This window comes from Ambystoma mexicanum, chromosome 6p (genome assembly GCF_040938575.1).
Source record: "Ambystoma mexicanum isolate Mex_15411 chromosome 6p, UKY_AmexF1_1, whole genome shotgun sequence".
Classification (NCBI taxonomy): domain Eukaryota; kingdom Metazoa; phylum Chordata; class Amphibia; order Caudata; family Ambystomatidae; genus Ambystoma; species Ambystoma mexicanum.
The window spans coordinates 1,164,534,945-1,164,562,377 of NC_090935.1; the positions used below are offsets into that span (position 1 = coordinate 1,164,534,945).

General features: G+C 49.5%; 1 long non-coding RNA gene across 1 annotated transcript in view; it reads left to right on the forward strand.

Annotated features, from left to right (window-relative positions):
- Positions 1–27,433, forward strand: part of LOC138510269 (uncharacterized) — a 249,312-nt gene that overhangs the window by 203,755 nt on the left and 18,124 nt on the right. The gene's annotated exons all lie outside the window — the stretch shown is intronic.

A 27,433-nucleotide genomic window follows, 5' to 3' on the forward strand; every position in this document is an offset into this window, starting at 1 on the left:
AGTACAGGAGGCAAGTGCACGGAACGCCCACACGCTCGCCTACAACACGTATTCATGGAATAGAATAGGGGAAAAAAGCGCACGCTCAAACCAGCGCACAGGCACAAACACGACCGCCACAAGAAAGGAGGCGGTAGCGTCTCTGCGGCTGTAAGAAATGTGCGCCAAAAGGTGCGCCAACAAATAGCACCTATATACTGCCATGATGAATGTCCCATACTGTGGCCCTCCAGGAAAAATGACGTGCAAAGGGGTACCCACAAACACGGACACCCGCTGACAAAAAATACGTGTGCATGTATACCGGGGTGCGCGGGAAGTGTCACACGCGATTTGCAGGGTACGTGCATCACAGGGGTTCGCGTGAAGTTATTCACGCGATCGGGCCTGGGGGAGCGGGCTACGTGTATTACAGGGGTTCGCGTGAAGTTCCTCACGCGATCGGGCCTGGGGGAGTGGGCTTCGTGTATTACAGGGGTTCGCGTGAAGTTCCTCACGCGATCGGGCCTGGGGGAGTGGGCTACGTGTATTTCAGGGGTTCGCGTGAAGTTCCTCACGCGATCGGGCCTGGGGGAGTGGGCTACGTGTATTTCAGGGGTTCGCGTGAAGTTCCTCACGCGATCGGGCCTGGGGGAGCGGGCTACGTGTATTACAGGGGTTCGCGTGAAGTTCCTCACGCGATCGGGCATGTGGGAGTGGGCTACGTGTATTTAAGGGGTTCGCGTGAAGTTCCTCACGCGATCGGGCCTGGGGGAGCGTGCTACGTGTATTACAGGGGTTCGCGGGAAGTTCCACACGCGAATAGCCTGGGCGCGTGAATTTGAGGGGTGCGCGGGAAGTTCCACACGCGAATAGCCTGGGCGCGTGTATTTCAGGGGTGCGCGGGAAGTTCCACACGCGAATAGCCTGGGCGCGTGTATTTCAGGGGTGCGCGGGAAGTTCCACACGCGAATAGCCTGGGCGCGTGAATTTGAGGGGTGCGCGGGAGGTTCCACACGCGAATAGCCTGGGCGCGTGTATTTCAGGGGTGCGCGGGGTGTTCCACACGCGAATAGCCTGGGCGCATGTATTTCAGGGGTGCGCGGGAAGTTCCACACGCGAATAGCCTGGGCGCGTGAATTTGAGGGGTGCGCGGGAAGTTCCACACGCGAATAGCCTGGGCGCGTGTATTTCAGGGGTGCGCGGGAAGTTCCACACGCGAATAGCCTGGGCGCGTGTATTTCAGGGGTGCGCGGGGAGTTCCACACGCGAATAGCCTGGGCGCGTGTATATCAGGGGTGCGCGGGAAGTATTACACGCGAATAGCCTGGGCGCGTGTATTTCAGGGGTGCGCGGGAAGTTCCACACGCGAATAGCCTGGGCGCGTGTATTTCAGGGGTGCGCGGGAAGTTTTACACGCGATTTCTGCACGGTACGTGTATTTCAGGGGTGCCGGGGAGTCCCACATGTGATTTGACAGTGTGGGTCCTCCCAGGTGTACCCTGTACACCCTCCACGGCCCCTGCAGGCAGCCCACACCACAGGGGACTACCCTGCATCCCTGGTCATGTCCCGCAGGCAGCCCACCCAACATGGGCATGCCCCCCAGCAAAGGCACATGTCTCCTTGAACTAATGAACACCAACACATGTCCCCTTGCACCCCCACCCCCCAGCACTGTGGGGCAGCTGCCAGCAGGCCCCCACCCATGTCCAACTCATGTCCCCCACCACCCCCACCCCCCAGCACTGTGGGGCACCTGCCAGTAGGCCCCCACCCATGTCCAACTCATGTCTCCCACCACCCCCACCCCCCAGCCACCAGGGTCACCCTCCACCAGCCCCCCACCCATGTCCCCTATCACCCCCATCCCCCAGCCACCAGGGGCACCCTCCACCAGGCCCCCACTCATGTCACCCACCACCCCCACACCCCAGCAGTGCAGGGGCAGCCTCCACCAGGCCCCACTCATGTCTACCACCACCCCTACACCCCCAGCCAACAGGGGCACCCTCCACCAGGCCCCCACTCATGTCACCCACCACCCCCACACCCCCAGCCACCAGGGTCACCCTCCACCAGGGCCCCACTCATGTCTCCCACCACCCCCACACCCCAGCAGTGCAGGGGCACCCTCCACCAGGCCCCCACTCATGTCTCCCACCACCCCCACACCCCAGCAGTGCAGGGGCACCCTCCACCAGGCCCCCACTCATGTCACCCACCACCCCCACCCCCCAGCCACCAGGGTCACCCTCCTCCAGGGCCCCACTCATGTCACCCACCACCCCCACACCCCCAGCCACCAGGGTCACCCTCCACCAGGGCCCCACTCATGTCTCCCACCACCCCCACACCCCAGCAGTGCAGGGGCAACCTCCACCAGGCACCCACACATGTCCCCCTGGCCCCAGGTCCTGACGATACACAATCATGGCAGTAATGGGCAGCATACCCAGCACAAACACCCAGGCAAGGATAGCATCCACCCACATAGTGAATGCAATTACATGATACAACCCCAATGGCAACAATGTAAATGGACACATGCCCGACACACACACATACACAATGGGTGCAAGTGAATGTCAAAACACATATCATGACATGTATGAAACCAATGAGAAAATAACACAAGTGAAAGTAAAAAAATAAATGTATTATAGATTCAAAATAAGTAAACAAATCAAACATACAACTATGTGGATAAGCAAATTAATGGTCCATGTCCGAGAACAAAAGTCATAATCAAAAAAACAAAGGAATAAAAAAAATAAATGTCGTCCAAAGCAATATCATGTAGTATGAAAAAAAAGGAAAAACCATTTCCTCATGGTGAACACAATAAGAAAAGAAAAAGAAGTATCTACAAACAGCAAACTATATACAGGAATGTTCCAGGGTCCATGAGCCCAACACCATAAATGAAACCTACTACTACCTAATCTAAAAAATATATACAAAAAAGTGGCCATTGTCCGAGCGGTCCAAAATAATAAAACAAAATAAAGGAAACCTAACACTAACTAACTAAATAACTATATACAAAGGCAGCGGGCAAGTCCTGCGGCTCACTTGTTGATGTTGCTGGCCAGGGCATCATCGAACTCCATGTCGATGTCCTGGAGGCGGGACTCTGTCCTGGCCCCGAGGTCTCGCAGGGATAACCCCATGTTCAGCTCAAACTCCCTGCGAGCTTCCTCGAGGCACTCAGCCCGCCTCAATGCCCGACGCATGGAGAACTCCGCCCTGACCATGGCGAGCCGCTCCTCTTCCGCCCGCTGCCGCTCCGCACCTATCCGCTGGACCAACTCCTCCCACACGGAAGACACCACCATCCCAGGGTTGCCCTGCCCTCCGGCCGATGGCTGCCCCTCTGATCTTGATGGCCCCGAGCCATTATGCCTCCCACGTCGAGCCCGCTGCTGCCTCCGACGCCACTGCCTCTGCCAGCACAACGGCATCCAGGCTGATGGAAACCACCGACGCCGTCGTGCATGTGCCCTGCCTGATGATGCTGTCACATCTTCCATCTGCTGGGGTCCAGTTGCAGTGTTGTCCACCCCTGCTGGACCTCCGACTCCCAACTGTGGCAGGGATGGGATCCCCACCGAGCTGGCTGCATTGGTCGGGGCAGGTCCACAGGGGGCCCTGGTGGCATCTGGCCCGGAAGACGGCAAGGAGAACGACTAGTGGATAGCCTGCACAGAGGAGGAGAGGGCCGCCACATTGGCCAACACATGCAGGAAACCCCCGAACATGGCCGATCCCAATTGGGCCACGTCGGCACGGTGCACTTCGTGATGACGTGCGTGCTCCTCCCGGGAAGCACGCACGGCATCACGAATCACAGCCGTGCGCATCGCGACCCCAATCAGGACCTTCTCCACACGGCCAGGGGTTCCCACGTCCGCAGGTGGAGGGGAGTCAGGTGACATGGACATCCCCACTACCTGCGGACGGGCCTGGGACGGGGCATCCCTGCTGGTGCATGGTGGTGCACTCACAGGGTCAGGGACAGCGACATGCACAGGCCCCTCCACGGTGACCTGTGTTGCCTCCTGCCCCTGGCCCTGGACTGCACCACTTGCACCAGCAGGGATGCCCCCACCAGGCCCCATGTGTGCCCCAGTGGCGGCCTCCTCCTCCTCTGTGCAAACCACCAACCTGGATGGCTCCTCACCGTCTCCCGCCGTAGCAGGCCCCTGTGGGGGCTCACCCACCCCTTCCGCTGCAGCCGTGGGTGCATCCCCGCCGCCTTGCTCCACAGCACCGTCTCCGCCCTCTTCTTCACTAGCCGCTGCGTAGAGGGAGACAAATAACACAAGCATCAGGGTACTGCACAATGGTCCCCTAGACAGGAAGCAATAGCAGATGAGCACCACTGTCAAAGTACACTTCCATCATGTCCCTCCACAACACATGGGTCAGTCCAGGCAAAACACACACAGTAACAGGCATGCTGCATGCCATGGATATTTCCATGCATGTCCAATGGACTCTTGAAACATTCAATGATATGCAACTCACATGCATCATGGCTCATGCATATCACATGCACACACTTCACCTCAGTCACATCCATCTGGCCCCAAACACACCAAACACAGCCAAAACAAGGGTAAGTTGGCTGCTTCACTGAATCTGTGCATTGTCACACACATGTGTCATGCATCCATGGCATGCACAAGTCACAGACACGCAGGTCAGGCACACAGACATGGCTACCATATATGTACCTGGCATCAGCACCCATCCCTCACCCCCACCCATGTCCAGGTACAGAGACTGGCATGCTCTCATGTTCAAAATCTGCATAGGGCTCCCCATGCCGCATTTGGACACATGCAACAACCACATGGGTCACACATCACTGGTCGCACATGCATTACCATGATGTCCCTGCACACATACATGCATACATGGCCTATGGCACACATACAGGCAAGTATCATAGAACCAGCACACCACAACATGCCCTGTCTCACACAGTAATGCTTGGACACTTACCGCTCAACTCCAGACGGGCCTCCCTCTCAAGGATCTGGGCGTGGAGCGCTGGGCGTACGCGTTCCAGGACCCTCTTCTGGATGGTACTCATGTGGCCCCGGCCCCCCTCCACGAGGCGCCGGGCCTTCACAAGGGTCCTGGACCTCAAGTCCTCCCAGCGCTTCTTGATCTTCTGGACGTTGCGGGTTGCCACCCCCTCCGCGTTGATGGCAACCACACAGTCGGCCCAGATCCTCTCCCGTCCTTCCTTGCTGGCGCGGGACGATCCAAAGAGGGCATCATACTGCCCCAGGACATGCTCCACCAGGACACCAACTTCGGTGGCAGTGAAGCTGGTGCCCCTCTGCCCCTCTGGCCTGGGGTTGCCACTGGTGCCAGATGTGGAAGTGCCCGACATGGCAACCCCAGAGGCAGGTGTGGGTGGGCAACTGGGTCCTGGGGCTGGGCTGTGGAGCGATGTAATCCCAGTTGGGAGTCTTCAGTTCCAGCAGGGGTGGACACAGCAACTGGACCCCTGCAGATGGCTGATGTGCAGGCACCAAATGGCAGGGCACGGTGGCAGCAGGCAGGCAGGCAGGCAGGCAGGCAGCAGCAGCAGATGGCACGTGGGAGGCTGCTCGGGGCACTGGGGGGCAGTAACTCGGCCTTCTGGGCAGGAGCGTGGTCTTCCGTGTGTTTTCGGGTGGCCAGCTTGATACGGAGTGATTTGGCACGTGAAAATCCTGCACGTCAGCATGAAATCCGAGGAAAGGCCCTTAGCGCGTAAGCGCGTCAGCACGCATACGCGATTCTATTGGACCAGAGTCCCTCAGCGCGTAAGCGCGTCTGTGACGTGACCCGCACGGGTGTTCCCCACTCAGCACGTGATGACGGAGCACACGTGAAAATACTGCACGTCCGAGTGTCATCGCGTGTAATTGGACAAAAGTGCGCTTACACGCGATTGGCTTATGTACGTGTATTTCAGGGGTGCGCGGGCACTTACACACGCAAGTACGTCAGCGCACCTGTATCCCGTGGTGCGTGTGAATTTCCACACGCTATTGGACTGGGAACGAGATTCCAGGGGTGTGCGGGTCACGCGCAAAGCATTAATTTGCGCACTTATCAAATGACAAGCCAGATGCCAGGATGAACATACCGTTCCTAGCAGCAGTGGCAGTGGGCTACCAAAGGAGGAGGAGGAGGAGAGTCAGGGCCAGAATATTCACACCCAGAACCAGCCTGTTCGGGATGCCTGATGACCAGGTGTATGGAAGGTACAGGTTTCCACCACACATTATACTGGACCTGGTGAGTGAGTGGGAGGATGACCTCACATCACCCACCCTGTGCTCCCAAGCACTCAGCCCCCTGGAGAAGGTCCTCAATGTACTGCACTTCTTAGCCACTGGATCATTTCAGAGGACAAGTGCCATAGTGGGTGGGGTGTCACAGGCCACCCAGTCACGCTGCCTACACCAGGTCTTGGACATCATCACTGCACGCCCATCAGTCCGCAGGCACATATACCTGCCCAGAACACCTGCAGAAAGGCATGCTGCGGGCCAGGATTTTTACGGTGTGGCACGATTCCCCAAAGTGCTAGGTGCCATCGACTGCACCCATGTGGCTCTACGTCCCCCCAGAGCCCTGAGCACGCTCCCACCTGCCATCTGCTGCTGCCTGACTGCCTGCTGGCCACGTGCCCTGCCATTTGCTGCCTGCACATCAGCCAGGGGTGCTGTTGCTGTGACCACCCCTGCTGGAACCAAAGGCTCCCGACTGTCACCCCACAGGCCAGCACCAGGACCCAGTTGCCCACCCACTCCTGCCTCTGGGGTTGCCATGTCGGGCACTACGACATCTGGCACCAGTGGCAACCCCCGGCCAAGGAGGCAGAGGGGCACCAGCTTCAGTGCCAGGGAAGTTGTTGTCCTGGTGGAGCATGTCGTGGGGCAGTATGAAGCCCTCTTCGGAAGGTTGCGCGCCGATGGACGTCGTGACTGCCATCAACGCGGAGGAGGTGGCAGTCCGCGACTACTAATGTGTCAGGAAGCGCTGGGAGGACTTCAGGTCCAGCACCCTCAACAAGGCCCGGCGCCTCATGATGGCAGCAGATGCTAAGGGGCGGGCGGGGCCACTTGTCGGAAGATCAGATGAGGGTCCTGGAACGCATATCCCCTGCGCTCCACATCCATGTCCTTGAGAAGCAGACCCGTCTGGAGTCGAGCGGTAAGTGTACATGCATACTGATAGTAAGTTGTGCGTGTGGTGGTGTGCCAGGAGTGTGCAGGTTGAACATGTATTTTTATGTGGCCAAGTAGGGGGGGTGTACAGGGCTGTGAGGGTGACACATGCGAGGGGTCTCATGTGTGACACATGGATGGTGCTTGTGTGTGTGGGCTTGCATGGCACAGGATGTGGAGGAATGATTGTCAGGTGTGATATGGATGTCGATGGAGACACTGCGACAGTTGGCGGAGGTGTACACATGCATGCAGGTTTGGTGTTGTGTGTGCATGTGTAGTGTACTCCCTATGTTGCATGTGATGTGTGTATGACCTTTGGCTGCACATGCTGTTGTATGTGAATGGATGGTGCTGGCTGTTGCATCATGGCTGTGGTATGGCTCATGTGTGCAAGTTGAAATTACATGTGTGTTGGGGATTGTGATGCCATGTCTGAGGTTTACCTATGCCACTCATGTATAACTGTCATGTGTGTATGAGTCCATTTTACAGTGCCCTGATGCCTGTGTTTTCTTTCTCCCTGTCTGCACCGTCAACTGATGAAAAGGACGGGGCAGGTGCTGTGGAGCACAGCGGCAGGGGTCGCACCACCAGCCGGAGACGCAAGGGCCAGATCCCCTCCCTGTGATCTCGTCGGGGAGTGAGGAGTCTGGTGCCGCGTCCCAGGCCGCAGGTGGCAAGGGGAGGTCCAAGAGGCAGAGGTCGGAGTTGGACTCCTCAGCAGCAGAAGAGGCAGCTGGGACCCCACAGGGCCCAACGAGGGAAGATGGCACGGAGTCATCCAGGTTGGTGGGGTGTATGGTGGTGGGTGCCCCTGCACTGCTGGGGGGTGGGGGTGGTGGGAGACATGGGTGCGGGCCTGGTGGAGGCTGCCCCTGCACTGCTGGGGGGTGGGGTGGTGGGAGACATGGGTGCGGGCCTGGTGGTGGGTGCCCCTGCACTGCTGGGGGGTGGGGGTGGTGGGAGACATGGGTGGGGGCCTGGTGGAGGGTGCCCCGGGTGGCTGGGGGGTGGGGGTGGTGGGAGAAATGAGTGGGGGCCTGGTGGGGGCTGCCCCTGGTGACTGGGGGGTGGGGGTGATAGGGGACATGAGTGGGGGCCTGGTGGAGGCTGCCCCTGGTGACTGGGGGGGTGGGGGTGATAGGGGACATGAGTGGGGGCCTGGTGGTGGGTGCCCCTGCACTGCTGGGGGGTGGGGGTGGTGGGAGACATGGGTGCGGGCCTGGTGGAGGCTGCCCCTGCACTGCTGGGGGGTGGGGTGGTGGGAGACATGGGTGCGGGCCTGGTGGTGGGTGCCCCTGGTGGCTGGGGGGTGGGGGTGGTGGGAGACATGAGTGGGGGCCTGGTGGGGGCTGCCCCTGGTGACTGGGGGGGTGGAGGTGGTGGGAGACATGAGTGGGGGCCTGGTGGAGGCTGCCCCTGGTGACTGGGGGGTGGGGGTGGTGGGAGACATGGGTGGGGGCCTGGTGGAGGGTGCCCCTGGATGGTGGGGGGTGGGGCTGGTGGGTGACATGAGCAGGTGTGCAGGGTAGTCCCCTGTTTTGTGGGCTGCCTGCAGGGGCCGTGGAGGGTGTACAGGGAACACCTGTGAGGACCCACCCAGCCTAATCGCGTGTGTAACTTCCCACGCACCCCTGTAATACACGTACCAAGCCAATTCGCGTGTGAGAATTCCCACGCACCCCTGAAATACACGTACCCTGCTGAAGTCGCGTGTAAAACTTCCCGCGCACCCCTGGAATACATGCGCCCAGGCTATTCGCGTGTGGAACTTCCCGCGCACCCCTGAAATACACGCGCCCAGGCTATTCGTGAGTGGGACTTCCCGCGCACCCCTGAAATACACGTAGCACGCTGGGACACATGAGTGGGGGCCTGGTGGAGGGTGCCCCTGGTGGCGGGGGGGTGGGGGTGGTAGGAGACATGGGTGGGGGCCTGGTGGTGGGTGCCCCTGGTGGCTGGGGGGTGGGGGTGCAGGGGGACATGGGCAGGTGTGCAGGGTAGTCCCCTGTTTTGTGGGCTGCCTGCAGGGGCCGTGGAGGGTGTACAGGGAACACCTGTGAGGACCCACCCAGCCTAATCGCGTGTGATAATTCCCACGCACCCCTGTAATACACGTACCCAGCAAATTGGCATGTGATAATTCCCACGCACCCCTGTAATTCACGTACCCTGCCAAATCGCGTGTCATAATTCCCGCGTACCCCTGTATTACACGTGCCCTGGCTAATCGCATGTAAGACTTCCCGCGTACCCCTGTAATACACGTTCCCTGGACAATCGCGTGTTGAACTTCCCGCGTACCCCTGTCATACACGTTCCCTGGACAATCGCGTGTTGAACTTCCCGCGTACCCCTGTAATTCACGTTCCCTGGACTATCGCGTGTTGAACTTCCCGCGTACCCCTGTAATACACGTTCCCTGGACTATCGCGTGTTGAACTTCCCGCGTACCCCTGTAATACACGTTCCCTGGACTATCGCGTGTTGAACTTCCCGCGCACCCCTGAAATACACGTAAGCTGGCACCCTGGCTAATCGCGTGTATAACTTCACGCGTACCCCTGATATGCACGTTACCCGCTTTGCGTTCCTTGTTTGGCAGCCCTGTAAACTGGTCCATGGTTAGCGCAGCCCTTTGCGATGATTTAGCGATTTTGATGGCTTTTCCTTGCGCGAGGGCGTTCTTGGGGGCGTTACTGGCGCTGCTGCAGGGTCGCTGCGATTCTCTGCGCCACGGCTGGTTTGGGAGCCTGAAATCCATGAATACGCTGTGCGCGGAAATCGGTTTTAGCGCACGTGCCTGGCGCAGACAATCGCACGCGGACACTCTGCGCCAGCCGCTTGCGACACTTTTCTACGAAATTCTATGAATTACCCTGACAGTGTCTAACATTTTCCGATTAACCTTTCCTGAGGCAGATTTTTTTCACCTTTACACCTTATTCCTTGGGCTGGTGCAAAGATGTATGCTGCCATATGCAAAATGCCATTGTTGGCTCTGCGCCTTCCCTTGCAGTAGTGACAGAGAATTTGTATTTTTAGGGCCAATATGCTGTACCTTCAGGGCCCCCGAGTGCTGTCTGGCCCCCGCTAGGCACCTGACTTTGAATCCCCATATGATTGATCCAGCCCTGCATATTACGTGTCCTGCTATGTTTCTATGCTTTACTTAGAGTTCTGTCATGCATGACAGACAAATGAAGATCTGAAACCACCTGAACCATTGGTCTCCTAATTATCCCTGAAGATAAGCAGTGTGCCAGCCACTTGTACTCACTAAAAATAGGCACAGGGGGTCATTCCGAGGTGGGCGGTAGGGGATACCGGGCACAGGTAATGAGACCGGTGCCGGTAATCCCCTACTGCCCAATTCTGAGGACCTTAAGCGGGAACCGTAAGGGACGCGTGTTCGGACCAGACGTCGTTTACAGGTCCCGCTAAGGGACCAGGGCTCAAATAACTGCTTGCCTTTCACGAGCCCGTTATTTGCGCCCTCCCCATTCCCATTGAGCCCTATGGGGGCTCAAATGGGAATGGGGAATGGTTTGTTCAATGGGGACTTACCGGTCCCTCCAGGGTTGGAATGGACCGGTAAATCCCCATTGAACAACACCGGACTTGGTACCGGTATGGGAGGCAGCCATGGAGCTAATTGCTCCATGGCTACCGCCATACTCGGAATGACCCCCATAGTCTCCCAACATAAAAAAGAAGTAATACAAATAAAAAGAGTCCGAACAAGATATAGAAAACTAAGGACCCAGGTGTTGCCTCCTCCTGCCTCCACCCACACAAGCCGCACAGGCATGCTTGATATGTTATGATATGGCATTTATAACGCGCCTGTACACAAGGTAAAAATGCATAGTTTAATTTTCAGGAGCAAGGAGGTATCCATTAAAAAGGATAACATGTTTACGGTTAGACTATTTTTTGAACTCAACAGAAAATATCCCTACTGGGAACAGAAATTACTTTTTTACTCCTTAAATAATCAGTTTACTCCCAACTTCTAAAATAAGCAGTAACACACCCCCACTTCAAAATGTTATCTGGAGCGCTGCAGATAAAATGAAATACTCTTTTGTATTTATATTTATTTGTAATAGAAAACTTAGTGCTCTGTACAGAGAAATCTGAGCACAGAGCTGAAGTCCGTGCACAGTGTGCAGGCCGCCTCCCCCGAGGACCGGGTTCCTTCACTTGCGTGCCTTTCAGCTCGAGATCATATACCGACATCACGGGGACTATTTCTTGAAGTAGCCCGGGCAGTATTTTTACAATGTGCCACTATGAATCAAATTATAAAATACATTTCAGAGTTTAAAAAGTGTTTTCTGATATTCAGAAGTCGCATCTGTAAATGTCTCCTTCAGAGGTAAGTGCCCCAGGCCTCCTCTCCTGCTGGAAACTAGCATTTATTTATTTATTTTAGAGCCTGCAGTGCTTGCCTTGCCTTGAAACGTTTGCAGAAAGGGAATGAGCGCAGCATAGCGGAGCTAGATAATGGAAAGATTGATTTTTGGTTCCCAGTCCCTTGTGACGTGTACCCGAAAATGTATCAATCACATGCGTTCAGTTTCATTGAAAACGCCTTCTGGTTAATTGCTAGGCTACAGCAACACTGACCAGAGACTACCAGCTTCCGGATTGTTGTCCCTTTAAGAGGGTTGCCACTTCACCTTTAAGGAAAGGGCGGAGCCACGTGGGGAAGGGGAGGCGTGGACAAAGGAGGAGAGTTACTTTCACTTTTTTAAAGTGAGAGTCAGATGAAAGATTAAAGTAGATGTCTCCTCTGACCAACGTGTGTGTGCCGTTATTAATATAAAGAAGGGAACACAGGTGACACATCTGCTGAATTACTCGCATCTTCAGGACCAGAGATACATGCATGCACCTTCACCCTTCCCCCACCCTTGGCTAAGGTGACAGGATTTCCAAAACGAAAGAAAGGCCGACCAACAACATAAAAGGACTACCCCATTGCAACCCATCCATTACCACCCTTCCCCCAACACCCAACACAATTTCCATCACTTCTCCATTCTGTTCATTATATATGATCTAAATTGTGCATTTTGTCTGTGAATCTTGGCATGCTAACTAAAAACGAGCTTTTTCTTTAATTGATATTACGTGGCTGGCCGAACAGCCAATTCCAAGTCTGTCTGTGGCACAGTCAGTAAGTGCTGTTGCTTGTCCCTGAAAGGTTGAAAGGTTGGGGGTTGGAACCAATCCTGCCGCTTCAAAATTCGGAAAGTGTTGTGAAAATAATTACAGTTATAATTGTTGTCACCTGCCTTTTGCCCAACACCGGGACAGGGTTTTTAAGTTTAAAAAACTCTCAGGATGGGGGGACAGAGGACCCAATTCTGGGCCCGGGACCGTCCTGGCAAAACCGGGACATCTGGTCACTCTACCCTTGGCCCCAGATAAAATATGAACCAAAAAGAAACTGATGGGCGCTGTTCTATAGTCGGGGTGTTATTAAGGAGTCAACAACGTTGTAATATGAACACTGTGCCCCCCAGCTGCTGGTAGGGCAGAGTGTTACCTGTTACAGGGGGATGTTGCACTCATTTCAGTGTCTTGGACACTCGTGATCATGTCAGTGTCGTAGGGAGAGTAATGCCACCTCTTACAATGTTGTTTAGGTCAAAAGGACATGCAATGTTAATGGGGGATCAAAGATCATGTGATGTCAATTCTGCTATCTGACTTTCAAATGACACCAATAATGATAGTGTCTGAAAATATAATTCATTGACGAGAAGAACCCAGCAGGCGAGCCACAGCTGTAACAAACTGAACTGGGAACATTAGACAGTAGCAAACACGAGGGTAGTGCGCAGGTACCAAGAAAGACAAAGATTTGTTTTGAGAATGTACATTCGAACACTTCTGATTCCCTGGTGCTGCACACAAGACACACGAGTTCCTTTCTAATCTTCATTGCAGTGCAATGAAAACTGAAAAAAGACTTTGTGATTTTCGATTAGGTGACAGAGCAACACACGTGGTGTGAAATGTTTTCCTTTTAAAAACTATACTGGCAGTTTGGAGCAGAGAAAGTGATCGGGAGCAGGAGGAGTTACCGGGAGGCAGCATGGGGTGCGGGCTATTCCTGGGCATAACAGCCATGTTGCGTACACGCCAGCTGCCGTCTACCCCATATGTGCTAATTCAAGGTTAGACATCCTCTTTAATCTCCATAAATGACTCCACCCCCTCTGTCTGATGCAGTGTGGACTAATGATGAAGGCATTATTTTGCAATCGGAAGATTGGAGTTTGAATTCTGTTGCTTCGATTGTGCACTGTATAGGTTTTCTAAATATACAATCAACATAAAGGTAACTGTAAAGGGAAAGTTTAGGTTAGGTTACAACTATAGATGGAGATCCCATGAAGCTCAACATTTTAGTCGGGCAGTGTGACTTTTTCGGTACAGGAAATATGCTCTGTAATTCCCTCCACTGATGCATCTGGTTTTGCGCCTTGCCTTGCCTTGTTTATTCTGCTTGCGGTGCATTATAAATCTATATTGCATTACATCTCCAAGCTCAAGGACCACCTCACGTTCAGCAAAGCTCTTAAAACCTGGTGTTTTCCTTACTCTGGGACCTGAAAGCCATTCTGATCTTCATATGGTCTGAGCCGCTTCTACGCATGGGATTGATAAATAGCAAGCCTAGCTGGGAGAACAACGCTTGTCCTCGACGAAAAAGTAGACACACATATGAGTTTACATGTAAGGTGCTGGTGTGGCAGAGAAGCTGGGATGGGTAGGAGGAGTAGGGGAGGAGGGTAACTCCGGAGGGGGAGACATAGGATTGAGTAGAGCAATCTCATTGAGTGACCCAACTTTGTAAGAACAATGCATGCTCAACAAAACCTGTAATAACCTGCACCCCAGACAATTCTCACTATCATCAGACAAAGCAACCTAGTGCTCGTCCATAGTGACAATATGCACCATTGCAATATCCCCGGACGCATGCCCCATAGTCATAGCGACACTCCATCTCTAAGGGTATCTGGGGCGTGGCAGCAGGGCATACTCACAGCATCATGATCAGAGCAGATCACTGGTCATCATAATACATGCTGGCACCACATTGGAGACACGTCCACTTCACATCTTGTGCCAACGCTTCCCCCGATAGGCCCTGCCAGATGGCCAAGGAGGTTTTTTATCATTCACATAACTTCTTTCACACCCGCGCTGGCACACGCTAGGTGCAGCAAAAATGAACGGCCACAATTGTCTTTATTTATTTTATTCATTACAATATTTATATAGCGCAAACCCTTCACAATGAGTACATATATAGTCAAAAAATAAAACATACAAATAGTTTAAAAAAAATGTAAAAGAACAGATAATAGTTACTTTTATTCGGATAAAAGAAACATCCATCAAACACAAACAGTACATAACATAAAAAGATTGTAAACAAAATGCACCAGTATACATTGTGGATAGAACACTCACCAGCACAAATTCATAAATTCTCAAAAAAGAAAACATTAAGATCACACATTATCAAATTAATAAAAAGCAACATCCTATCCCCGTAAAAACCCCGTTCTTCTGTACATAGCAGCCTTCAAATAGGACAAGAGGGCCCATGCCCTCAGTTCAGTTCCTGCCGTCAAACATCATGGTGAGTCTATACTGACATATATCCGTACATTTTAATATCTGTAAAATTGTCCGTTTTCTTATCTCCGCATTGCCTGGGCAAAACAATATAAAATGACTCAGATTTTCTTTCGGAGCTCCACACACAAGGCAGCTGGGGTCATCAGGATATCCAGGCCATTTCTCTGTATTGCCCCTCAGCAAAAGCAATCAAATCTTGCCCTAGTAATGAGACAACTATGATCCCTTTTCCTGGCCCAGACAAGATACGGCTGTAAGATGGAGATCCCTCTAATAAGCTTGTGATACCTGTCAAGATGTGTCACCCGTACTGCAAGGGCGCATTTTGCTTCAATCCCCTGGGTCACTGCCTCCTTGTAGGTTCTTACTTCCAGCGTTGATAACACTGCCATAGGAGGAAACTGGACAGGGACATTACACTGACACAAACAATCCTTAACAGCCCTCAATCAAGGTATTTCTGCCCACCTATTCCTGTTCAACGTATTTCTTAATATGAAATGGCATAATGTTGCATTCTTATTTCCCCATAGCCTCAGCCAAAACCTACTTGGGGCAGCTGCACAATCATCCTCCCAAAAGGCCATCCGTAGTGCCCTATGAACCGAGGCACAGGATGAAGAACTTGGGAGCCCTAGAAGATTCGTTTTTAAATCATTTTCCTTACCCTGCATATCACCGGCCTTACAATGGCCCCACAAAGCTGCTCCTTATTGAGTTGCTGCCTTGATTTGCGAGGTATAGCCCTTGAGAGCTGATTGCATATGCTGGCCCTTACATCTTGCTAAAAAGCAAGACAAGCCCCCCAAATATTGACTCATTTTCAGGGACTTTTTTTTACATGGGCACTGCCCGACAGAGTCTAAAAACCTTACCCCCAAATAATCATATTCAGCTACTGTGTGAATGATTTCCCTACTACAAACTATGGGGTGCATCTTACTCTGCTTCCTTGCTCCATTACAACCCATCACAGCTGATTTGACAGTGTTGATCTTTAGTCCCAGGCCAGTCATGAAGGAAGCATAAGCATCAACTAAGGCATGTAAAGCCCTCGAACATTGGCTCTATTGTCAGTGTGAAACTCCCACAGCACCTCCAGGATTGCCTCAGGACAACCCATGGACTCAAACATAGCCCACAACTTCAATCTGTCGACTTTGAGACCAGAAAGTACAAATTCAGTGCTTGTTCCATTGTAACTATGCCAGGGCGAAAACCAAATTGAATGTCTGTCAGAATCCCTCCCTCTGAGAGCCAACTCTCTATGTTTCCCAGCAGAACCCATCCAAACATTTTAAATGAGGGATCATAGAGAGATATGGGGCAGCATGATGAAGGCGCAGTTACATCTCCCTTTTTGGATAATAGTCGCCATCTTCCATGAGTGTGAGTAATGCCCTCAGCTCATACAGGCATTAAAAGCCAGGGTCAACACTGGGGCCCATAGGTCAATTTGTTCCAAGAAGAGGTCCACCGGTATGACTGGGCCCCAAATATAAATAATAATAGATCATAAAATCAATACCCAACATCAAGATTATTTCATGGTACATGTACAGAGCCAGGTATCAGGATCTTGCTAAATCTCAAATACCCTGGGTGTTTACATACATCAACTGGTAACAGATTCCAAAAGTACATAGCAGCACCTGAAACTGATCTTTTAGCTGACGCTGTACATGGGAACTTTGGTACTTCAACAAATAAAGAGTCTAGTCAACAGAGACCTCTCAATCCGCCTGAGATTTTTTTATTTGGGGGCTATGTCTCTGGGGTCTGATAATGGATCACTTTGTAGGCAATACACAATAATTTAAAAATACTCCACGCTTCTAAACGCAACCAGTTTAGGTATTACAAAATTGGAGTGATGTGATCAAATTTCTTGACTTCCGAAACCAGGCATGCAGCTGCATGAAGTACCACTTGAGCCAAGGCTGTTGGTGGAATTCCAATTAAGATATAATTTCCATAATTTAAACTGTTCTTGAAAAAACCAATGATTGAACTAAAGTCCTTAAATGATCAGCCAAAACAGAAAATTAGAGAACTTTACCAACATGTTAATATGAGAGGTTAAAGACATTTTATCAAGATAAAAACCCAAATATGTGGCTGAAGAGGCAAGTTCAGTGGAAAACCCAACTATTCTGCAATTAATAAATAAATTAATAAACCAACACGAAAGTAACACTTGATTTGAAGGGTTGGAGAGTCAAAGACACTCCGTCTTTCAACGGTTTAACTTTAAAAAATGCTAGGACATCCAAGATTCAATCACTATTAAGCAGTTACATAGCTGTTGCAAAACTCATGTTCAGACGAGATTCTAAAATATACTTGAGCGTCGTTGGCATATCGGTGAATAGCAACCCCATATTTAATTGTTAGATTCCCTAATGGCTCTTTTCTAAATTAGACAGCAGGGGAAAATGTGTTGACCACTGAAGGACACTGTGGGGAACTAAAAATAATTCGGGACACAATATCCCCATCACAACAGCTTGTTTTCTGTTCAGCAAAAGGAGCAAATCCACTCAAACACAAGGCCTCCCATCCCCATTCAACAAGATAATATATCAATCAAGATCGCCTGATCAATCGTGTCGAATGCTGCTGCGAAATCCAATAGAGCCAACTAACAAAAGCCTCTATCCTCTAAAATCTGATTGATATCATCTAAATTATACAATGTAACAGTTTCTTTGATACAGCCTGGTCGAAAATCAGACTGAAATGGTGCAAGTAGATTCTGTTTGAAGATCCAATCATTCAGTTGCTCTGATAAGACCCTGTCTATAAACATACCGAAGAGTGGCGGATAAGTAACTGGCCTACAGTTGGACACACCTCTCTCTTCATGAATTTAGCACCCAACATGATCGACATAAGGCACACCCCAACCTGTGTATCAATTACACCCACACACGCATGATCGGACAAAAACCTCTGGACAAGTCAACAGCGCTATGCTTGCAGAAGTACCTTTGTGAATGCGAATGCATTTTCGGGACATCTTGTACAATTCTGTGAAGGTGTGAGCTTATCAACAAAGACAAGGGATATGAGTGAGGAGTTCATTCCATTTCAGTAATTTGATTTGTTTTGGTATTTTGCTGAAAATAATCGCAAGCGATAGTGAGCACTAGGAACAGATGTACTAATGCCAATGGAACTCTATAACAGCGTTTTCCTCTCTTCGGGGCTTTTTTTGAGTGGCTCATAGTAATGGCCAAAACACCAGTCCCTTCTCACTAAGAGTTGGCAGATACCACTAAAGGCATTTCGGACAGTAAAAGGGGAACACAGCGGCCGAATCTAGGATTTGAACCTGCTACTGGAACAACAAAATGCGTATTTAACATGGAGGTTTGTGTTGGAAATAAGTAATAGAAGCAGCACATTTGTGTTACATTGGACTTGTAATGGGTATCTCTGCCACTCATAGGGCGCCAATGCATTGTAATGGTACAACACTATGACTTTCACACCCGCTGCGGGGGGCGGACTTGGCCTTTAATGGCGGGCCAACCCGAGCCCAGGTAGGGCTGTGGGTCATTAAAGGCCATATCCGCCCCCCCACAATGGAGGTGAAAGCCATTCGCACCCCAGGGTTTATCCAGGGTGCAAATGTTTTTTTTTTTTTTTCCCCTCAGTATAATGGCTGTACAAGCGACGCCAATCTCGTGAGGAAGAAATAAAATGGAAAAAAAAGATGGACGTCGGGGGAATGGGTATGGTTTGTGTTGGAGGGGCAAGGGAGTGGGGATGCAACAGGGAGAGCACCCTGTTGCCTCTGCATAAAACAAGTACCAAACGGGGAAGGGCTTCAGATGGCTAGAAACCGTGGGCGAAGAATGTTTATTTGCGCCTGCTGTTCCGGCCACCTGATTGGCTCAGCGCCTTTCCCCTTGTGCGAATGATTGCAGAACATTATCACTAGGTATGTTCATTATATTGAGGGTTTCTGAATAAAGACTGCATTAGATGTTTTCAGTAGTTAGCATGTTAACTAAAGCAACCTTTTTGACGAAGTGGCCAGCAATTACAAATGCGATGTGACAAATGGGGGAGCCTCAGCTGCACTCCATCCCTTAGAATGCAAAACGCTTCACAGATATGTCAGCTCCACATTATTCTGAGGAGGTTGTCCTAATGCCTGTCAAGCGTTGTCATTGTATAAATGTTCAGTATAGGACACGCTGATGCAAGCATTGGATAGGAGTCTCTTGCTCTAAACGAACTGAAGCAATGATTTTTCAATAATGTCTAATCAATTGAACTCCTCTCTTCCCTCTTCTCCTATCATGTCTCTCCCTTTCCGTCTCTTTCTCTCCATCCCCCACTCTCCCTTACTCCCTTCTCTTCTTATCTTTATCTTTCAAGATCTCATTTTTTCGATTCCACACTCTATTACCCCCTCTTGCTCTCCCAATCCCTTTACATCTCTCTAAAGCATGTCTAGTCTCTCTCTGTCTCTCTCTGTCTCTCTCTCTCTCCCTCTTTCTCTCTCTCCCTGATCCAGGCATTATATATCTCTTTCCCCACTTCTTCCACCTTACCTCACCCCTTTCTCCCCTTCCCTGTTTTTGCTCTCGCTGTCCCCATCCCTCTCTCCTTGTTCCTCTGACTCCTTCTTCCTCGCCGTCTGCCTCTCTCCCCTCGCTACCTCCCTCTCGCTCCATTTCTTTCTCGCTTGCATTTAGCCTCCCTCTCCTTTCCTCCCTTCCTATCTCTTTCTTATTTTATCTTTCCTCACCCTTCTGTCCTCACTTCCACTCCCCTCTCTGACATCTCTTTTTCTATGTCACATTTGCCATTTCATCCCTTCCACTCACTCTGTCTCTCATCCTCTTCTTATGTCTTTATCCCCGTCTTTCTCATCTCTCACTCTCACTGTATTTGTCTTACTCTTCCCTCTCTCTCGTGGGCCCTCTATTTCCCCAATGTTATGAACCTGCACTCTATCTTTTCCTTCACCGTTTTCCAAGTGCCTCTTTCTCGTTCCTTTCCATCCATTCTACACCACTATTTTTCTCCCCCTCTCTCTTTCCCCATTGGATTCATTTCCCCCCTCTCTACTGCTCTCTACCTCTCTTTCTCTCTCGCTGCCCCCTTCTCTCTTTCTGCCTCTGTTCCTCTATCCCCCTCTCTCTAGCTGTGCTGCCCCTCTCTCTCAGCCTCTCACTCTCTCCGCCCCTGCTCTATCTTTCCTTTTCTGACTCTCTGTACCTCTCCCCCTCCGTCTCTATCTCTGTGCTGTCCATCTTTCTCTCAGCCTCTCATGTTCTCTGCCCCCCGGCTCTATCTTCCTCTTTCTGCCTTTCTGCTCCTCTCACCCCCACCGTCTCTCTCGCTCTTTCTCTGTTGTATCTCTCTCCCTGCCTCTCCATCTGTTCCTCTCACCCGTGCTGCCCCCAGTGCTTTAAGTTGGGTAAGATATTGAGGGGAGGGGGCCTCATTTGGGGGCATGGCTTCCATGGTGGATTGCACAAACCATAGTAAGGTGTGCAAACAAATATATAAATGTATTTAAGCATTTATATATTTGTATGCGTACCTTACTATGGTTTGTGTACTTTTCAAGCCATCTTTTATAAACATAGAAATATGTAACATATTTCTATGTTTATAAAAGATGGCTTGAAACGTAGATCATTCAATCCAAACCTGAGGTCTCTTTGTCCGTCGACAAAGCTTTATAAAAGATTGCTTGAATTATGTATATTTCTATGTTTATAAAAGATGGCTTGAAGATTAACAAAGACACCTCAGGCTCAGTGATCTGTTCTCTGCTCTGCAGAGCAGATAGATCACCGAGCCCGAGGCGTCTTTGACCCTCAGCAAACCCGGGGGCTGTGTGATCTATTAGATCACGCTGACGGTCAGTTATCTGGGGAGGGGAAACAAAGGTACCATAACTTCCTCTGGTGACCTCTCACACGAGGGGTCACCAGAGGAAGTTAGAGTGACTGACAGAATTGCCAGCCAGCCACAGAGTTGCTGAAACTGAAACTTCCAGTTTCAGCTATGCTGTGACTGGTTGGCACTTCTGTCAGTCACACAGCTGCCCGACTTTAAAGTTATGTTTGCACTCTTAGTCATAGCCATTAATATTTACAAATGTAATATTGATTAATGTATTTGCCCCAGAAGGCGCAACGATGGTGGTACCCGCCTGATTTAAGCCTGCGATCTTCATCTATAGACCGGATCACGGCTCTATCTCTTAGCGGCATAAAGATTAGATTACAGATGAAATCCCTACAGACATCTTTTCCATTTTAATCATTTAGGAGAAGATGCGCACTGACCGAGAGAGCAAAAGTGTAATTGAATGCTGTTGGAATCATCGTAGCATATTTGCCATGCAATAATCATGTTATTACTCAGTGGCATTCGTGGTCTGTGGAATCACTGAGAGAAATACAAGTAAAAGATATTATGATCGGCCCATCCGATGCATTATCCATCTCCTCCCTCAGGCAACACTGAAGCAAAAGGGGATCAGTGATGGAAGCTCAGCCCCCATGATTCGCAGCACTGTAGCAGACAGGGCCATGTGTCATAATACACATTCCTACAGTGTATGCAGTTGTCTGAGCCATTGTTTCATTTGCTTGCACAGACATGTGCATTGTTCGGCACAGATTCCGTTCGGCACTTCAGTTTCCAATAGCCCCTGCCTAGCCACAAAGTCCTGACCAACAAATGAGGTCTGAAACTGGATGGGTAGCGGCACTTCAACCAGTGGTGGCATTCGGAAGGCACATCACTGCAAAATTGCCACACTGTTGTGAGCCCAGCATTGTGGTATCATGGTGCATGTACAGGGACCACAGAAATATGTGTTTCCCCAAAATGTAGTAGCCCACCAAGGGCCTCCCAAAGATCTAAACCCATAGGACTCAGGGTTCTTCAAACTGTTCTATTGCTCCGTACCCGTTGCACTACCCGACGACTACTAGGCACGCCACTATTTTTAAAACATTTTCTTTTAATAATGGCCTCCAGATCATTGATCAATATATTCCTCTTTCTGTGCAAGAAGTGGGGAAATGAGTATGTGAAGGTCAGGGAGAGTAGAGGTCCAGCCTATCTGAATGTGAATTATCATTACAATAATCACACAGATTCAACTATCGCTGGTTGTTACCACCATATTTCCAACATTCTGTTAATGTACAAAACTATGGAGAACATCACAGCCACTCAAACCATGACTACAGTGAGACATGCAACCTGGCTGATGAGAGCCAGCTGGGTGTATGACCTTGTTGGATTAATGAAGCATGTCTACTTGTTATGCAAGAGAAAACCCTACAATCCCTAGACAAGGATATCCCAGTTTAACTGATCCTAACGGGCCCTTTACGAGCCCCCAACGTGGCCAGTCATGCCGAGGATATGCAAAGATTTCACACCAACATGGCAGTAGATGGTCATAGTCCTTCATGACTACATCCAAGAATGCTGCCCCAGATGAAAACCAGCGGCTTAGCAAGGCCACCCAACCAATTGATCTGCTGTGTCTACAAGGAACCATCTTCTCGCCTGGGCTTTGTAGCGCATATGTCAGAACTATGACTAGCCTGATCAAACCCTTCAAATAAACATTTATCTATCAACAGAAAAAGAGCAAACATGCGTTCCTCTTATAGTAAATTGATGGACAAATGAACTAGCCTATCAAACATTGCAGCAGGATCTTCTTGTAGAGGTTGGTGCTCATGAAAGGTATTCTTCGGCGGCAGTGTCCTTTCCCCTAGCCTTGCCCCTGTGCTGGCGTTGTTGGCCGGTGAATGTTCTGTTGCTTTGTTGTCAACCCACCCGACTGTGGCAGTGCTGCTGGTTATCACAGTAGTATAGCCGCCCCAGCAATGTCGGCAGACCGCAGCAGTGTGAGGGCATGCCCAGCATGTTTGCCCATCTTTATCACCTTCCAACTCATCAATACTCATGAAAATGGATAACTAGCATTGCCAGGCCTGCATGGATCTTTAGGTTCACAATTAGCAATCAGCCGGCACACAATCACTGTTCTTGCTTGTTGTCTGACTAGAACCGACTGTCAGGTAAAGTAGTTACATTGCCAAAACACCACATCATAATCAATTTGAGTCACGTGCAATAAGCTCTGGAAATAAGTGCCCGGCTGAGCCATGGCAAACACCCCACCACCCCCAAATTAAGCGCTGGCCGGGGTAAGCGATAGTAACCAGTGTGGCAACTCCACTCCCTTTCTGTGCAGGCCCTAGGGCAAGATGGCCAGGATTTGTTCATTGCTTTCTATGCCATTGTATGCATAAATGACCAGGCAATTAGTGGCACCTACCTCTAGCCGCTTTCTCCCTCTACCATTAACCCTTCCTGTTTAAAGATTATTCTCGGTGTATGCATTATTTTATTGTCACTAGCTGTGTTCAAATGTCACCCCCACCCTCTCTGTAACCCCCTCCCTGAAATATGGCACACTGCACCACGTCAAATAATATAATGAGATAAACTGCTTGCAGCAGGTGGGGAGGTAGCGTGAGGGACGTTCATTTCTGCTCTCACAGGCTGCACAATGCACTTGCCAGTGTGTGAAAGGTTAGAAATGGAGGAAGTGCGAGGTTGCCTCAGCATGGAATGTGACAGCTAAGATGCACAGACGGATTTAACACCGAGGTCTGGTGCATAGCGCGTCCATATGAGTTGGCAGCGCATGCTGGCCTTCTTAAAAGGTATGCTAGGGGCTGGTATGCAATCTTAGGGCTTGCTAAGCCATCTTATCGAGTACATGATTAAGAGGGAGTTAAGGAAACCATCTGCATCTTAAAATGAATTTCAACAAGTTAGCCTGGATGTCTAGAGTTATTGAGAAAGGGAGGAAACTGAGGAATCGGCTCTTAATGACTACTAAAGGAAAGGGGCAGACTATAAGGAGGATAGTTCAGGGGCAACCGTGTGTCTTGGAAGCAAGACAACGCAAAGCAACACAGGTTTGAATCCCGGTCTTGCGTGTCTCCGGTATTAAATGCATTATAAAAGAACAATTATAATTAATTATAATAGGGGCTAAGTGTGCAGTGGAAGGGGAAACTATGGCATATCTGTTCAAGCAGTGCCCACACTGAAAAGGATAAGAGGTTGGAGGGAACGCAAAGAGGGAGGATATCCGTTGGATGATGGATAATCTGCTGCGGGCGAAGATGGAACTCTTAGAGAGAACAGAAGAGAGGCAAAAAAGAAAAAGCAGCCGGAGAAGAGCACCGGACAGGGCGTCAAGCGGGAAGAAAGGAAGGAACACGGGAAAAGGAGGTCAGGGGATAACTAGTACCAGTGCTGGGGAAGAGGGGAAAGTTCTCACAAGTAAAGAGGTGCAAAGGATCAGGAAACAGCACTGGTGGAGAGGTTACAGACACTGCTGGGAACTTAACAAAAAAGCAGTCAAGGGAAGGGCGAGCGGATGAGATGAGTGGAAAGGGAAAAGGGCATAGGTGTGGAGCAGGGAACACCGTCTACAGGTTTTGCTATCCTCGGCCTGTGGTCTAAATGGCTTCCAGAGATTAAAGCAATAAAGACTACTGTGTCAACTAGGCCTATCATCTCAACAGAAATGTAACGAAAAAAGATTGGTGGGATAAGGTTTTTTCAAAGCTGATCCTGAGCTTGTGTAAGGGCTGGAGCACCTTGTAGGGCTGACAGAGAAAATGAAGCACCCCACCGATGCTTACCATAGACAGGGAGTAACTAGTATAGGTGTAAATGTACCATAAGTGCTATAATGGAGGAGGGAGCAAGGTATTGGGCAGGGCTATGCATTCACAAAGTGCAGCTAGGCAGGTTTGTGACTGTTCTAAGGCGAGACAATGAAAATAAAATGGCGTGCAGAAGAGTAACAATATTTTGAAGCAAATGGGCTGGCTGGTGAATCCGTCCTATGCTGCCGGGCCCAGTGGGTGAGTAAAGGGAACACAGGCTCTGCTGGCAGTGCAACATGGACCTCTGGACATGGGAAAAAGACCCACCGCTGACCCATTTAAGGTTAAATTGCTTGCTGAAACCTAGCAAAGACTTAACAAATCCTGGAGGGCAATATCCAGATAGTTGGACCCCCAACCAAGGAGAGCAACATTGGGATAAGGCAGCAGGTGCTTCCATAGATAACTGAGGACATGAGATTGGGTGCCCAGGAGGGCAGCAGTCTTCACCTTTGATTAAGAGAACGGGCAGAGACCCGTAGTCATTATCCAGAAGAGCTAGACAAAAGGCGTGTGTTGCTTTGCTTTTGGGGAGTTTTGTAAATCCCATGTAGCAGCCTCGAGGCATAGTAATGGCAAATCATTTTAAATCTACAAAGAGATGTCTGGTAGTTTAATGGATAAGCTGTAATGGGAATGTAAACGGTAGAAGAAAGAAGAGCCATTCACGGCAGCACTCATCCAACACTCCAAAGTGTGGTCTCTGGATTTGGTTTCTAGGCTAGAGGAAGGGGAACGTAGATGGATACATCACTTGTCAATTGCTGGAGATTGTGTGGTGGATCATCACCTAAATAAGGTGACCGTCTTGGTGTAATTTGCATCACATGAGGCAGCCATGGTAATGGCAATGGGGAGCGATGCAGGTGCATTGCTAGGCAACACTGAGGTAAGTCTTCAAGGCCATCCAGACGTTTATGCCCTTCCAGGTTTTCAGGAAACAATCAGTACTGTTTTGATCTTCGACCACAAATGCTGTTCAAGGGCAGTGTCTCAGGAACTCTGTCTCTTCCTCACACAATTGCCACAATTTTAGATCTCAATGATCCTTAGATTATATTTTTGTTTCAAACTCTCTTTTTGTGAGTTGTTCCAAATTGTCAATAGTTGAAAAGAACGAGAGTGATCAGTGCCTTTTAAGTCTGCATACAGACTACCCTTCCCTCTGGAAATTGTTTACCGTAATTCTACGGTACTCTGGAGGGCAAGCTTGGCACAGCCTATGAATAATTGGTTATCAGAATTGATGGCTAATGGAGATGCAGAGGCAGAAAGGTTAAGAGATCCTTGTTATTCTGTTGAGCATTGTCAAATATTACTGAGTGGGCTGTTTATAGACAGTCCTATTTCTCGATGTAATTATCGGAAATCCCATAGTCATTGCTTTGATGTTTCAGTGCAAGATAGGAACATAGATTTGAGGTCTACAATCAGTCAATTATCTCAACATGATCCTCGATGGCATAACGGTATGAATTATAAGCATTTGTCTTTTGATCATGCTGATGGGTGGTTTTGTAGCTTTATCCAATGAGGACGTTGTAGCAATTATCAAAAGGTATAAGCCATCAAGGGTCCGCGGTCCAGATGGCCTTTTAAATGCAAAGTTCAAAACACATCCTGAGCTCTGGGCCATTATTTTGGGGAATCCGTATACAAACATTGCAGCTTCTCAAATTATTCTGCCATTGTGGAAGAGCTCTAAAATATTATTCTTGCGTTTAAAAGGGGAAATATGCTTATTCTGTGTAATTGCAAGCCAATCTCCCTTTTAGATGCCTCAAGTAAAACATTATTCTGACTTGATTCTAAGATCTACAGACTTGGTCATATTCATCTGGCGTAATGGAAACATATCAATATGGCATTTAGAAGCAAGTGGGAACCCCCTAGAAACTGTTTTATGTTGTACCTACTATCCCAGCAAGCTCAACTAATAAAACACCCAATCTGTACTGGATTCATTGATTTATCAATGTTGTTCAATTGCTTTAACTATGATAAATTGTGGGTAAAACTAAAGCAGAAAGGCTGTCTAGGTCACTTATTAAAAATTTTGATATCTCTACACTCAAATACAAAAGTTAAAATGTGTCTTGATCTGGAGGGTAAATGTTCTCATCATATTGATATTTTTCACAGCCTTCATAAGGCCTGTGTTTTCACTCCTTTTTTGTTTCATTTTTATATACCTCATCGGAATGTCACTTTATCCTCTGCAAAAGCTTATCCCTCACGGTTGGCAACACTATAGATCCATTGTGCAGACGATATATAGAATTCTTTTCTTTGACTCCCATAGACCTGCACAGGTCATTGAAAGTTTTGTCAAGTTATGTAAAGGACTTGAATTTAGAAATGAACATATCAAAGATAAAAATATTGATCGTGAAATCTCTGGAAAAAAAAAACTAAAATGTGTGTTTATCAGTTGTATGGGCAAAACATTGAATCGCTTGAAGAATTTAAAAACTTGGGTGAAAGAATACCTTCCAAAACTGGTAATAAACAGAACTGTAAAATGTTATATCCAATTAACAGTGCTATGACAGCTCAAATGAAGAAAGTTAATCTGAGGTTTGGCAGATTCTCTATATTGCCGATTTTGAGGCTGTACAAGTCTTAAGTGATCCCTTGTTTACATTTTGGGGCTGAGACTAAGTCGCTGGATAAGAATTTGGACAAGTTGGAGCCCATACTATGGATACAGCGCTTAAGATGGCAGTTATGGGAACACCTGCCTAATGGCGTTCCTATAACTGACATCAGACGGGAAGTGGTAGTTATATCAATCAA